This window comes from Narcine bancroftii, chromosome 5 (genome assembly GCF_036971445.1).
Source record: "Narcine bancroftii isolate sNarBan1 chromosome 5, sNarBan1.hap1, whole genome shotgun sequence".
NCBI lineage: Eukaryota > Metazoa > Chordata > Chondrichthyes > Torpediniformes > Narcinidae > Narcine > Narcine bancroftii.
In genome coordinates, this window is record NC_091473.1 from 245,351,300 (window position 1) to 245,366,727 (window position 15,428).

At 36.6% G+C, this 15,428-nt stretch overlaps 1 pseudogene; it reads left to right on the forward strand.

Moving 5' to 3' along the window:
* Window positions 1–15,428, forward strand: part of LOC138765136 (suppressor of tumorigenicity 7 protein homolog) — a 128,531-nt pseudogene that overhangs the window by 54,701 nt on the left and 58,402 nt on the right.

Genomic DNA, 15,428 nt, shown 5'->3' on the forward strand with positions numbered 1-15,428 from the left:
CTAATTTTCACATGACCATCCAACCTTATTTTTGTTTAGATATAGATTGAACTTGAGTCTAATCGATATTATTTTGCCAGGGCGAGACACAAATGTCTTAGTTTATATCAAACGAAGACTTGCAATGTGTGCGAGAAAGCTGGGAAGAATACGAGAAGCAGTGAAGCTAATGAGAGATGTAAGTAACAGGGCAATCTTCACAGAGCCTAAGAAGCAACTACAGCTTAGCATCTTCAGTGTCTTTTACCTGTAATCGTCATCTATCTTGAATTTCATTTAATTGGCCTTATTTTGGCTATGTGTAGGATTTAATTTGAAGGCAAACTTGCAGCCACTGGCAAGAGTGTGTACATCATCATGTTTTTTGTGGGTGTAGTTACAGTCTTAAATAATTAAGTTTGTTACTTCTGTGATATTGCATTTGATGGTCAGTTATATTTGTTCATTTTCTGTTGCAGTTAATGAAAGAGTTTCCACTCCTCAGCATGCTTAATATCCATGAAAATTTATTAGAAGCTCTCTTGGAGCTTCAAGCATATGCTGATGTGCAGGTAGTCTTGGCCAAATATGATGGTAAGTGCCTTGAATGAAAGTATAATTACAGAAGTATCATGTGCTACTTTGTATTTGTGTTGGATTCACTTTAGTGCCAAAGTCTGTAGTTCACCCTGTATGCTGTGAATTTTTTTAAAAAAGCTATTATTTTCTTTCAATGTTGGAACTCTAATCTGCTGGTAGAAAAGAAAACTTTAAAAAAACACCTGCATCTCTCTCAGAGTTATGTAGATTTAGCTATTTAGGTGTCCTTATACTTTTAGTATTTCCCCGCATTACTTTGCCTGTCACAATTTTACCCATTCTCCAAGTCTTTGTGATATTAACTTAGTTATCCTAAACTATACAACTTGTTGTAGTTTTGAACAATGTCATGTGTAAATAAATTTGAAACATTCAAATTCAGACTCCAAGACGGGCACATGGATGAAAGAAAAAGAGGGTTATGAAGAAGAGGGAGGGTTTAGTTTTATTTTGGTAAGAATATATAGATCAGCACAACACTGAGGACTGAAGGGCCTATACTGAGCGGTAGTGTTCTATGTTCTATTTCAAATGTTGAAGGGCCTGGTGAAAGTAGATGTGGCAATGTTGTGGCCCATGGGAGAGGAGTCCAGGGCAAGAGGGCACGACTTCAGGATTCAAGGGCGCCCATTTCAAGCCAGAGAGTGGTGAACCTCTAGAACTTGCTACCATGGGGAGCTGTGGAGGCCAGGTTGCTGGGTGTATTTAAGGCAGAGATTAATAGGGTAGCCAGGATATCAAAGGTTATGGGGAGAAAGGAGGGGGGGTGGGGGGAGTAGAACTGAGTGAGAGAATGGATCAGCTCATGGTGGAATGTGGAGTGGATTCTACTTTGGATCCTATATCTTTTGGTGTAAATCTGAGCCTACAACTGTCTATTTCTTGATGCAAATAAATGCTGAGACCAGAGAACCAGTCCCTGGGAGCCCAGGACTTGCACCAAAGAATAGTTCCTTTATCCCTAATTTGTCTTCCACCTCCTAACCTGTCAAAAAAATGTCATGACAGTTCATTAATAGCAACTTTTTTGAACATTTTGAAAAGTATTTTTTTTTACTTGTAACTGTCGAGCAAACACAGGTATAGGGTATGCAGTATTTCTTGCAACAATTGTGCCTCTTGTAATCACATTTTTTTCCAACATTTGGTTATAATAACTCGCAAACTGAATGAATATCACACCAAGCAAAGTCAGCTTATAGCGATCAGCTTTTTAGATGCTAAAATTTTCATAAAGGATTTGATTCTGTTGTTTGAGGCTATTTTCTTTATATACAATCCCAGACTTATTATGTCAGGGAGGAAGGAGCTTTATGAATTGTAGGTAGACATTTGTCCTTGGAGAAATGGAGCAGCATACAGAAAAACTGCCAATTTGCACATTTTTAAATATCAAGGATTGGTGGTGGAATGAAGAACATTAAAGTAACATATCAAAAATGGATACCTGAAATTGTGCTTCGGGGAGCAATGTCATATGGTTTGTGCTGGGGGTGGGGGGGAGGGGGTGGTGGAACTGAGGAGTGATTTATAAATTTATTTATTTGGATGTAGCTTACTTATTTGGATTTTGTTGTTCTAATTGAACATTAGAAATAATAAAAGATCGTCTGTTAGTCTAGAAAGACTGAAATGGATACTCACACAGTGCAGCAGTTGAGAAACAGATTCTATTTTAAATGGTAAAATAACTGCGGAATAAATCATTATGTCTGCTAAGCTTCCATAAGAAACAATGAGATTAATGGTCTAGCCTTCAAAAATTATTAAAGTGGTTGTTATTGGGTATTAACTTATGGGCTAGATTTAAGGGTTAGACTTTGCTAGATATTTGTCATGATCTACCCGAGTTCTAGAGGCTTTAATTTCCTATGTTTTAGTTTCCATGTTTTAGCCTGTGTATTGTTCCGATCCCGTACAGCCTTCTCCACCTGACACACAGGCAATATCGACAACTAATTTCATGCTGATTTTTCAAAATTGTATTAGACACACATTAATCTATTTTATCTTTGATTGTAGATATTAGTTTGCCGAAATCAGCGACTATATGCTATACTGCTGCACTGCTAAAAGCACGAGCTGTCTCAGACAAGTGAGTACCTGATCTTCCCTTTCTCTATAATTTCTTCCAGTGCTATAATGCCCTGAGGGATAGAACCCACTGCTTGTGAGAGAATTCGGAAATAGATTTTTAATGATCTGAAAACAGTGTTTTGGATCAGTTCCTGCAGACTATGGATTATCCCTCAACAACAATATAAATAAGTAAAAATTGCAAACTTAAACCTTCACAGAAAAGACAAATGCATAATTCAATTACTTTTATCTCCCTGAAACCCAAAATCTGCAGCTACTGGAATCTTCAGCATGCAGTGAGGAGCTCAGTGGGGCAGGCAGCATCTGGGATAGAAAACAGTCAGTAAATGTCCCAACCTGAAACATTGACCATTTTACTCCACAATTGCCGCTAATGCATTAAATTCTTGCAGAAGCTTTTTTTTTACTCATTTTTCTTTTAGATTTTGCCTCTTTTACTGAAATATATTTTTAAATCTTCAAATGTTCAACTAAACTCTCTAAAAGCCAGGTAACAATGTTGAATTTTGTACCGACAGCATCATTATGAGTATTTGATGGTTTTCCGCGTGGCTTTCAGAAACATGAAATGTTAAAGATGTGAAGTGTGCAATCTCTTAATTGAACATTAGAGGTAATAATAGATCATCTGTTAGTCAAGTGAGACTGAAATGGATATAGCAGTTGAGAAACAGATTCTATTTTAAATGGTAAAATAACTGCAGTATAAATCATTATGTCTGCTAAGCTTCCATAAGAAACAATGAGATTAATGGTATAGTCTTCAAAAATTATTAAAGTGGTTATTATTGGGTATTAACTTATGGGCTAGATTTAAGGGTTAGACTTTGCTAAATATTTGTCATGATCTACCTGAGTTCCAGAGGCTTTAATTTCCTATGTTTTAGTTTCCATGTTTTAATCTGTGTATTGTTCCGATCCTGTACAGCCTTCTCCACCTGACACACAGGCAATATCTACAACTAATTTCATGCTTATTACTTTGGTAGAATGAATGATACAATACAAACCGAGAAACTCTTCAGAATGCCCATGAAATAACAATCACTTGGACCCATTTTAACATAATTGTTAGTCTCAGCTCTTACATGATGGCGATAAATAATCTGTGCTCACGCGGATAGTGTCTAATCACCTCTATATTCCCTGAGTAACTCTGATTCTTAATGCCAGCAATATATTCATGTATTAAGTTGATGAATGTCATCATGACGCCAGATAAAATCAAGTTGCAACACACCTGTAAGTAAGTGAATGTTTCTCATTGCGTTGCTCCATCAGCACCATCCTTTTCCAGTAGGAAAAAGGTCCTGGAAACCTGATTTTCAAGAAGGAATGAAAACTATTAAGAAGTTTTTGTTGCTCATTTTGATGTCTTAAATTATTGCTTGGCACCCTGTTCCCAGACATGTCACCTTGCATAGGAAAGTGATACATCCAAAATCTACAATTTTAGACATTTCATGTAAGCCGTGTGAAGTTTAAATTAAGGAATGCCAATTATTCCCTTTGTATTTTACTACTCTTAGAAGCTATCCAAGACCTCATTTTCTCCTGCTGCTGTCGATTTGCTGTGATTAATAGCTACACAAAGGAATATTAGATGTTGACCAAAAATAATGTTTGAATTGATCTCTGAAATTATGATCAAAAAGGAAGGTGTAAAGGATGAAACATAATGAGCGAGATTGAAGATCATGGTGAATTCTTGGAATGAATTAGGCCTGATATGGAGCCAAAGGATAGTAAGAAAGTTGAGGGTGGAGTCAAAGGATAGTAAGAAAGAAGGGCTATGCAGTAAGAAAGTTGAGGGGATGCAGTTCAACTTACAGAGAAATTTATTAAGGCAAAGATTTTGCCTTTGGTGTGAAATAAATATTTGTTCAGTTATTCATAATTGAAGTTTACCTTAGTAATTATGATGTTGGAAATGATTAGCACATCCATGCTCGTTTTGCTCATTCAGCGTAATCATGGCTGATCATATGATTTCAGTCCCCTATTCCTGCTTTCTCTCCATTCTCCTTGATCCCTTAAAAGGGTCACACCCAGCTCTCTTTTGAAAATATCTAATGACAGGCCCTTTATTAGTGAGCCTCAGCAAATTCAAGGCATATTTAGTCTTGTGAGTCGTGGGTTTTATTTTATTTTGCATCATCCTTAATGTAGTGCTTAAGTACATCCAACTCATTCTTGGTATCTGTCAGTCAATACCTCTCTCACTATAGCAATCTTGAATTGTATTTTATAGATTTATTCTTCGTATAAAGTCATGGATGCTTGATTACATTCCAGTCTGCAATTCATCAGAATCATTTTCTCTGTATTTAAGGTTTCTCAGTCCTTGGTTATTATTCTAGCCTGCACTTGTCTCCACAGCCAAACATAGGCGATGAAAATCCCTCAAACGAGACTCCACGTTGCAAATCATTGCAATGAAAGAGAAGAATTTATATGACCTTTTCCACTGCTACATTATTTCCAGATATACTTGTTCCTCTGTTACCAGAATGCATATGGAACAGGATGTGATGTTCTTCAATTACACTACTAAATATGATTGGATGCGTAGATAACACAATCAATAATTTTTGTAGGAACACTTTGTCATGCATTGAATTGAAACATTCCACCTGAAGGCCTTGATGTGGGTCTATCTGTAACATATATGGTAATCTCTTTGTTTATTGTTAGTCAAGTGATAGCCAATTTCTATTCATCAACAGTGGGCATAACTTTTGGCAGACTTTGTGCCTCCATAAAGTCTTCTGTGCAAGAAGGAGCTGATTTCCTAAAATTCTGTTGTTGATTTAATTGTACCACTATGCTATATGAAATTTCAACAACACTTGAATTTATGAGACACCTTTTGAAGGAAGGGCTAAAGCAGCCATTCTCAACAGGGGCCATACAACCCCCTGGAGGCTACAGCACATTTAAGGGGCACCCTGGACTAAAATCATAATTTTTTGTTTGTTTTTTATGTAGTTGGTAGGAGAGAAGTGTGGAAGAAACTAACCAAATGTGACTCCTTCACAGGGAAGGGGGCCTCTAAACTTTGAGCAGAGTCCTAAGGGGGCCAGAGCCAAGAAAAGGTTGAGAATGGCTGGTCTAAGGAACTTTTTCAAAATGCTAACAGGCAAAATGTAACACCAACCTATCTATAAACAGGCAAAAAGACGGTTCTGAATAGTTTCAGAAGGCTTGGAGAGCCCAGTTACAGTTCTTGGGATCAAGACACATCTACAAATGGTAGATTGATGAGAATCAGACGACAAAGTATGCAGAAGTTTTGGAATTCTGTCTCACTTGAATTTTAAGCTGTCTTTTGTTTCCTCATGGAATGAGGGACTAAGCTCAAAATATCTTGAGAGGAGATTTCTGCATATTAATCTGCTTTGGACATCAAAAGGTGTCACACATAGAAATTTTGTTTTACAAGCTCTCCAGCTAGTCAACCCATATATAGTGCCGCAAATAAAACACAGCACAGAGAGAAGGGTTGCAGAGTGAGATCGGTTAGAAGACGAAAGGCAACATTATTTTACTTGTGTGAGGTTTGTTCAGGAGTCTGGCAATGGCAGGAAAGAAACTATCCTTGAATCTATTGGTACATAATCTCACGCTCATGAACTTCTTCCCAATGGGAGGAGAGAGAAGAGAATGTATCTGAGGTGCAAAGAGTCTCAAAGCAATAGGTTGACTGCATTTCCTTAGGCAGCTGAAAGTTCTTATGGAGGGGACCTGTATGGATTGTCTGAGCTGCACAAGCAGCTGCTGTTTCTTGTGATCTTGGGCAGAGCAGTTCCTGTATGATCCATTATGAAAAGATATTTTTAATGGTGCATCTGTAGAAGTTGTTGAGGGACACAGGTGACATGCCACACTTTTACTTTGCATCTGCACGTCCACGTTATGTATTCGAAGGTTTGGTTCTCAATTGAATGATGATCAGACAGAAATGGATGTGCAGAACAACCCAGAATCAGTCCACAGTCAGTGAGATCCTCAACCAATGGGGACTATAACATTAATTAGAAATAATCCCTTTATCAAAATTAATTTCACTGTTTGAAACCGAAATCTTGAATTGAAATGTCTTCATTCATAAACATCTGACTCTTGATGTAAACTTGTGAAAGACCAGGATTCTTTAGATAAGAAAGCACAGAGATCTGATGAAGTTACGAAGGCATCTCATGGGAAAGACACATTGAAGACATTTAAACTTGAGGAGTTCTTGAATAACAATGAGCATAAATGTGCTGGGCTGGTAAATCTAACAAGAAAATCGGGAGGAAATACTTTACCCAGCAAGTGGTTAGAATATGGAACTTGACACCTCGTAGAATTTGCAGTAACCGTGTAAATGCATTTTTGCTTGCCTAATAATAGGTTCTCACCAGAGGCAGCCTCTCGGAGAGGACTCAGCACAGCAGAAATGAATGCTGTGGAAGCAATACACAGAGCAGTGGAGTTTAATCCACATGTGCCAAAGGTAAGTGTGTCAGATATCATTTGCTTCCATTGATTCAAATAACTCTGGTGGTGAGATTAGCTTTGCAGCCAGAATGTTGTGGATTCAAACTGCACTCCAGAGAATCAGTGCTGCCCTGAAAATAATGCATTTTAAAAAAATGAGCTGTTAAAAGGGAGACCCTATTTGCCTACTCAGATGGTGAATTCACTCTGCTTTCCCTACTACTTTTCCACCCTATCCAACTGCACCAAATATAAATTTTAAATCTAATTTTTAAACTTGAGGCATGCAGCACAGAAACAGACACTTTCGGCCCACGAACCCTGCCGCCCCATTACATCTAATTGACCTACAACCCCCAGTATGTTTTGAGCCTGCCCTGAAGTGAGTGGTGGGAGGCAGGCAGACACGGGGAGAACGTACAAACTCCTTATGGGCTGTGCGCGATTTGAACCCTGGTCCCAATTGCTGTCACTGTCACAGCAGTGAGCTAACCGCTGTGAGAACCATGCCTCCCAAATATAGATTGTCATAATAACTCTGCTATTTGTGAGACCCACTTCCAAAAATAGGGCTCCTGAATATCTTCAGGACCCGAGAGGCACTTTTAATGCAAGTGGCTTTTTAATATACAACTCTTAATTTGGTACGGTTAACAGAGTCAAACCGGGACTTCAAAATGGAATTGCATAGGCACCTGAACGAAAAATCAGACTCCAAGCCAAATAATCTATATTTGTTCTTGTAAGATGATGCAAATGACTGGTCATCAGTCAATAGAATAGGATTGGTATGCTACTTCAACTTAGCAGCATTATTTTGTCCGAAAATATGAATCTCCAAATAAATAAATTGAATATTAACTGGGGATAATTTACAAATATGCTTTTATAAAACGGTCACAATTTAGGATACATTTACATCATAATCGCTACTAGTTCTAGTTGTGTACATTCGAACGACTGGCAAGTTGGTCTCATGGCCAATGAATGGATCATGGCTGAAATGTGATTCTTTGCTCCTCTACTTCTCATCCACCTGCCACTCCTTGGTGACATGAACTGAAAACAAATAAGTAATTTCCACATTCATACGGATAACAACTTGCTGAACCACATTGACACCACTTCTGCCACTGACTGTCCCTAAATTATGAGACCACCTGTCTGATATCAAGTTGTTATGCTCTTTCATCTCTCCAGGGCATTGTTCTCTCCTTAGTCCTGATGTGTTTAAACTACTTCAATGTTATAGTCAGGATGCAAAGTATATGACCTATATATTTCAATGTAAAATTGACATTTATAGATTTTTTGGGTTTTTCCTTTTCATTTAGGATATGTTAATGTAATAATGGACAATTGAAGTTTAACTTTGAAATTTCACAAAGCAAAATATAAAAAAAACATTGGTCCATTTGGCACTTCACTTTAACATGACCTTTGATACCTCTAAAGTGTTGCTGTTTTGAGTTATGCATCTAACTCACATATGGATGATAATGAAAACAATTTGTGTCTTAATATGGAGTCGATGGAGTGCATCTGAGGTAATGGGGGTGGGGGCACGGGGGTAGTAAACTGGCATTTAACAGTGGCTCGTGAAGGCATTATACTGCTTTTTCCCATTTTACTTTTGCACACTTTAAAACATGAAGCCTTAGGGAAGGAGCAGAGTGTTTTCAAATGAGGTTTTTTCACTGCAGATAGGAACAACGTGTTCTGTGAAGGATATCTATGATGAAGGAAATAGCCATCCCACCTCACTGACAAAAGGCAAAGGAGGAAAAACCCAACACCCAACCCCAACCAACCAATTTTCCCCTGCAACCGTGTCTGCCTGTCCCGCATCGGACTTGTCAGCCACAAACGAGCCTGCAGCTGACGTGGACTTTTTACCCCCTCCATAAATCTTCGTCCGCGAAGCCAAGCCAAAGAAGAATGAAACTTTTACCACCTCCCTCATAATATGTTAGAGAAAAACTAGTCAACTCTTCTAATCCTATCTGTTGTGAAACTTGGAAAGTCTGCAGAAACTGTGATTGTAGTAAAGAACACATCAATGCTGGAGGAGCTCGGCAGCTCTCACACCATCCATAGGAGGTAAATATGTATTATCAACGTTTCAGACCCAAGCCCTTCTTCAAAGTACTTTTATACCTTGAAGAAGGGCTCATAACGGGGAGGAGTCACGTGATGGAGTAGTGGCCGGACAGTGAACTCCAGCCCTCTCCAGAAAAGTCGGGAAAAACAAAGGAAAACACAAAGGCACAGAAATAAAAGTTAAAGAAAAGTGAGTATAAAGGTGGAAAGAAGATGGCGACAAAAAAAGAAAAATCGAAAGCAACGGTAAGAAGAGAGGAAGAGAAGACAACGGAGGAAGAAGGTGAAGGCCTTACCTGTTCGAAGAGGCCCGCTGTGGAGAGAGAAACCCGCTCCCTCAGGTCAGTAGATAATGGACTACAAAAATGGCTCGCTGAGCCGAGTAAAAGTGCGCAACCGCGCATGGAAAAAAAAACACCGACGGGAGGGGGGACCAGCTGGGGAGTCGATCTCCACAGCCGGCAACGACAGCTGCAGAACACCTGCAGCAAGAAGAGACCACAGAAGACAATGGAAACAAGAAAGAAGAGAAGGAAAGGGCAACAAAGAAACAACAGATGGCCAACCCAGAGGAAGAAGAAGAGGAAGAGTACAGTGAAATAGAAGAAGAAAAGAAAGGCAAGATAAAGGAGGTACTTTCTCTTATTAAAGGATACATGGAGTCATTTAAAGAATGGCAAACACAGGAATTTAATGATTTAAGAAAAAGAATAAACAACACAGAAGAGAAAATGAATAAAATAGATATGACCTTAACAGAAATGGGAAAGAAAATGGACAAGATGGAAAAGCGGGCAGTAGCAGCAGAAATGGAGGTAGAAGACTTAAAAAAGAAATTGGAGGAATCTAATAAAAAAGCGATAGAGACACAAGAACTGTTAGCTCAAAAAATAGATATAATGGAAAATTATAACAGAAGAAATAACATAAAGATAGTGGGCCTTAAGGAAGATGAAGAAGGCAAGAATATGAGGGAGTTTATAAAAGATTGGATCCCTAAGACCCTAGGATGTCCAGAACTACAGCAAGAAATGGAAATAGAAAGGGCACATAGAGCATTGGCCTCTAAACCACAACCACAACAAAAACCAAGATCTATTGTAGTAAAATTCCTAAGAGATACTACAAGAGAAAAGGTACTGGAGAAGACAATGGAAAAAGTAAGAGAGGGCAACAAACCACTGGAGTATAAAGGGCAAAAAATCTTCATTTATCCAGATATAAGTTTTGAACTCCTAAAGAAGAGAAAGGAGTTCAATACAGCAAAGGCGATTTTATGGAAGAAAGGGTATAAATTTATACTAAAGCATCCAGCGGTATTGAAAATATTTATTCCAGGACAACAAAACAGACTATTCTCGGACCCAGAAGAAGCACGAAAATTTGCAGAACAATTACAAAAATAGACTGAGGGATGAAGACGGGTAATGAGAGTAAAAATGATCACGATTGATATGTATGTGGGTAAAGAGGTATAAGAGTGAATAGATAAAATGTGCATACGTGAAGGTATCTGTACTTAGAGGAAAATATAGATAGTATAGACAAGAATGAATAAGGGAAGGTAATGGAATAGAGAGAATAAGGAGGGAATTAAAAGAGTGACCTTTGTTACATATGAAAAGTGAAATCTTTTCTGGGGAGGGCTGGGTGGGGAGAAATAGCGGTCACTGCAAAATCAGTTGACGCTTGCGAGTGAATTCGCAAACCCAAATGGAGAGGGGAGAAGTGGTTGTCCGACAAGGGATAAAGGACAACTCAGGAGGGGAAGGGGAGATTGGGGATAAAGAAGATATAAATAGGAGAATAAGGAAAATGTTGGATGTTGTAGGAATGTTGTCTTATAAAGAGTTGAAAATAAGAAAACAAATGGAAAAGGAGGAAAGGTAATGATGGAAAAACGGAAGGAGAAGATAAACAAAGTATAAAATGGCTACGCTGAACTATATGACTTTAAATATTAATGGAATACATAACCAAATTAAAAGGAAGAAACTACTAAATTTACTGAAAAAGGAAAAAATTGATATAGCATTTGTCCAAGAAACACACTTAACTGAATTGGAGCACAAGAAATTAAAGAGAGATTGGGTAGGACATGTAACAGCAGCATCATATAATTCAAAAGCAAGAGGAGTGGCTATATTAATTAGTAAAAATGTGCCATTTAAAATAGAAGAGGAAATAATAGATCCAGCAGGGAGATATGTTATGATAAAATGTCAGATATATTCGGAGTTTTGGAATCTACTTAATGTATATTCACCTAACGAAGAAGATCAAAAGTTTATGCAAGATATCTTTTAGCTAATACACAAGGGAATATACTAATAGGAGGGGATTTCAACCTGAATTTGGATCCAAATATGTATAAAACGGGGAAAAAAATTAACAGGAAGAACAAAGTAACCAAATTTATAATTAAATCAATGCAAGAAATGAAACTTTTGGATATATGGAGGAAACAAAACCCAAAAGAAAAGGAATACTCATACTACTCGGCTAGACATAAAACATACTCAAGAATAGACCTATTTTTGTTATCAGCTAGTATGCAGGATAGAGTAAGAAAAACAGAATATAAAGCGAGAATACTATCGGACCATTCACCCTTAATATTGACAGTAAAGCTAGAGGACATCCCTCCAAGAATGTATAGATGGAGATTAAACCCCATGCTACTTAAAAGACAGGATTTTAGAGAATTTATTGAAAAACAATTAAAAATGTATTTTGAAGTAAATACGGAATCAGTGGAAGATAAGTTTATACTATGGGACGCAATGAAAGCATTCATTAGAGGGCAAATAATAAGCTATGTAACCAAGATGAAGAAGGACTATAATCAGGAAACAGAGCAGTTGGAAAGGGAAATAGTAAACAGAAAAAAAATTAGCAATGAAGGAAGATACAACTAAAAGAAGAGAATTGGCGGATAAAAAAATAAAATATGAAACATTACAAACATATAAGGTAGAGAAGAATATAATGAAGACAAAACAGAAATATTATGAACTAGGGGAAAAAACGCACAAAATCCTAGCATGGCAGCTTAAGACAGAACAAGCTAAGAAAATGGTATTGGCATCAAGGAAAAAAGACAAACAAATTACATATAATCCAAAAGAAATTAAGGAAAACTTTAGAGAATTCTATGAACAATTATACCGAACTGAAAACGAAGGGAAAGAAGGGAAAATAGAGGAATTTTTGACTAAAATTGAACTACCAAAACTACAAATAGAGGAACAAAATAAATTAACAGAACCATTTGGAATAGTAGAAATACAAGAGATAATAAAAAAATTACCAAATAATAAGACACCAGGAGAGGATGGATTTCCAATAGAATTCTACAAAACATTTAAAGACTTATTAATACCACCCCTCCTGGATGTAATCAACCAGATTGATGAAACACAAAGCTTACCAGATTCATGTAAAACAGCAATAATTACAGTAATACTAAAACAAGGGAAAGATCCACTCTTACCAGCATCATATAGACCAATATCTTTGCTAAACACAGACTATAAGATAATAGCTAAATTATTAGCAAACAGATTAGCAGAACAGGTACCGAAAATGGTAAATTTAGACCAAACTGGATTTATCAAAAAAAGACGCACAACAGACAATATTTGTAAATTTATTAACTTAATTCATGCAGTAGAAGGAAATAAAGCACCTGCAGTAGCAGTTGCTTTAGACGCAGAGAAGGCCTTCGACAGAGTAGAATGGAATTATTTGTTCAAAGTATTGCAAAAATTCAGTTTACCGGAGAAGTATATTAATTGGATTAAAGCATTATATAAGGGACCGTTAGCGAAAGTGACAGTAAATGGACATGTATCAAAGCAATTTAACTTAAGCAGGTCAACGCGGCAGGGATGCCCACTATCACCTTTATTGTTTGCGCTAGCTATAGAACCACTAGCAGAATTGATAAGAATAGATAATAATATAAAAGGAATAAAAATAAAAGACAGGGAATATAAAATCAGTCTATTTGCGGATGATGTTATAGTGTACTTAACAGAACCAGAACTATCAATAAAAGAATTATATAAGAAATTGAAGGAATATGGAGAAGTGTTGGGTTACAAGATAAACGTAAATAAAAGTGAAGCAATGCCTATGAATAATGCGGATTTCTCAAAATTTAAGAAGGAATCTCCATTCAGATGGCAAATGCAGGCAATAAGATACCTAGGTGTACAAATAAACAAAAATCTAGGCCAATTATATAAACTCAAATATAATCCACTAATGAAAAAATTACAGGACGATTTAGAGCATTGGAAAGATCTACCACTAACACTGATAGGAAGGTTAAACTGTATTAAAATGAACATTTTTCTAAGGATATTATACTTATTTCAGGCACTGCCAATACAACTGACAGAAAAATTCTTCAAAGAGTTAAAGAAAATAATAAGGAAATTTTTATGGAGAGGGGGGAAACCGAGGATAGCACTAGATAAATTGACAGAATGGTATAAACAAGGAGGCTTACAATTGCCAAACTTTAAAAATTATTATAGAGCCGCACAATTAAGATACCTATCAGATTTTTATCAAACAAGGGAAAAACCAGACTGGACGAGATTAGAATTAGATAAAATAGGGGAAAAGATATCTGAACACATATTATATAAATGGGACGAAAAATTGGTACAACATAGAACTTCTCCAGTATTACATCATCTCCTCAATATTTGGAAGAAGATCCATGTAGAAAGAAATAAAACAAATTATCAATTACCAAAACTAATATTGACGCAAAATAAGCTACTCCCTTTTACAATAGACAACCTTTCCTTTAGAGAATGGGAAAAAAAATGATTAAAAGAATAGAAAATTGTTTTTCAGGAAGTAGATTCTTATCCTTTGAACAAATGAGAGATAAGTACAATATAACTGGAGATACAGCGCTGGCATATTACCAACTGAGATCCTACTTGAAGGATAAATTAGGAAGCAATCTGAGTTTACCAGAGGGAAATAACCTTGAATATGTGATTACAGATACAATGTTAATCAAAAGATTTATAACAAATATGTATATTAAACTGCAAGAAAAGGAGAATGAGGAAACAAATGGTAAAACTAAACAAAAATGGGAACAAGATTTAAATATAAAGATAAAAAAGGAAACATGGGAGAAATTATGTTCTGGAACGATGAGAAATACAATAAATACGAGGCTACGTATGATACAATATAATTAGTTACACAGACTATACATTACACCGCAAAAGTTAAATAAATGGGACCCAACAGTATCTGATAGATGTTTTCGATGTAAAAAAAGAAATGGGAACAACAATTCATGCAATCTGGACATGTGAGAGAGTAGAAAAATTTTGGGATGATCTCAATCAGATATTAAATAAAATAACAAAACAATATACCAAAGAATCCAGAGATCTTTCTCCTAAGTAACATAAAAAACAAAGAATTTGGAATTGATTTGGAGGATGCACAAAAAAGATTTGTTAAGATAGCCCTAGCCGTAGCAAAAAAATGTATTATGTCAACCTGGAAATTGGAAGATAATTTGAAAATACAACAATGGTATATAGAAATGAATAAATGTATTCCATTAGAAAAAATTACATATAGTTTAAGAAATAATATTGAAATATTCGAACAAGTATGGGAGCCTTACATTAAATACAATAGCGAAAACCTACCGGGGACAAACATTACCTAAGTTGATGGAAGGAGAAGGAAAGAAAAGAATGGACTCTGTAGAATTTCTGGTGTATTTTTGTTGAATGACAACATTGTCTGACTGAATTAATGCAACCTAGATTGTATACCTAAAATGGATGAGAGGGGGGGGGGGTGGCTTGGGAGGAGGGAGGTGGGGGGAGAAAAAGTCACTGTAAATGTGTGAAAAAGAAAAAGTGTATATCATGGCTATTGTGATTTATGGTGTGAAAAATAAAAAATTTTAAAAAAAAAAGGGCTCATAACCAAAACGTGTTGTGTATATTTACCTCCTTTGTTGAGTTCCTCCAGCATTGTTGTGTTTTTAATATACTGTATATTTTGGTGTATTTGTTGACCCTCATTTTTCAGCCTAATTTTAATGGTCTTATGATATTCACCATATAAGTCGACCCCCATTTTTCGGGCTGTCCGTGCCTCCCAGGAACAAC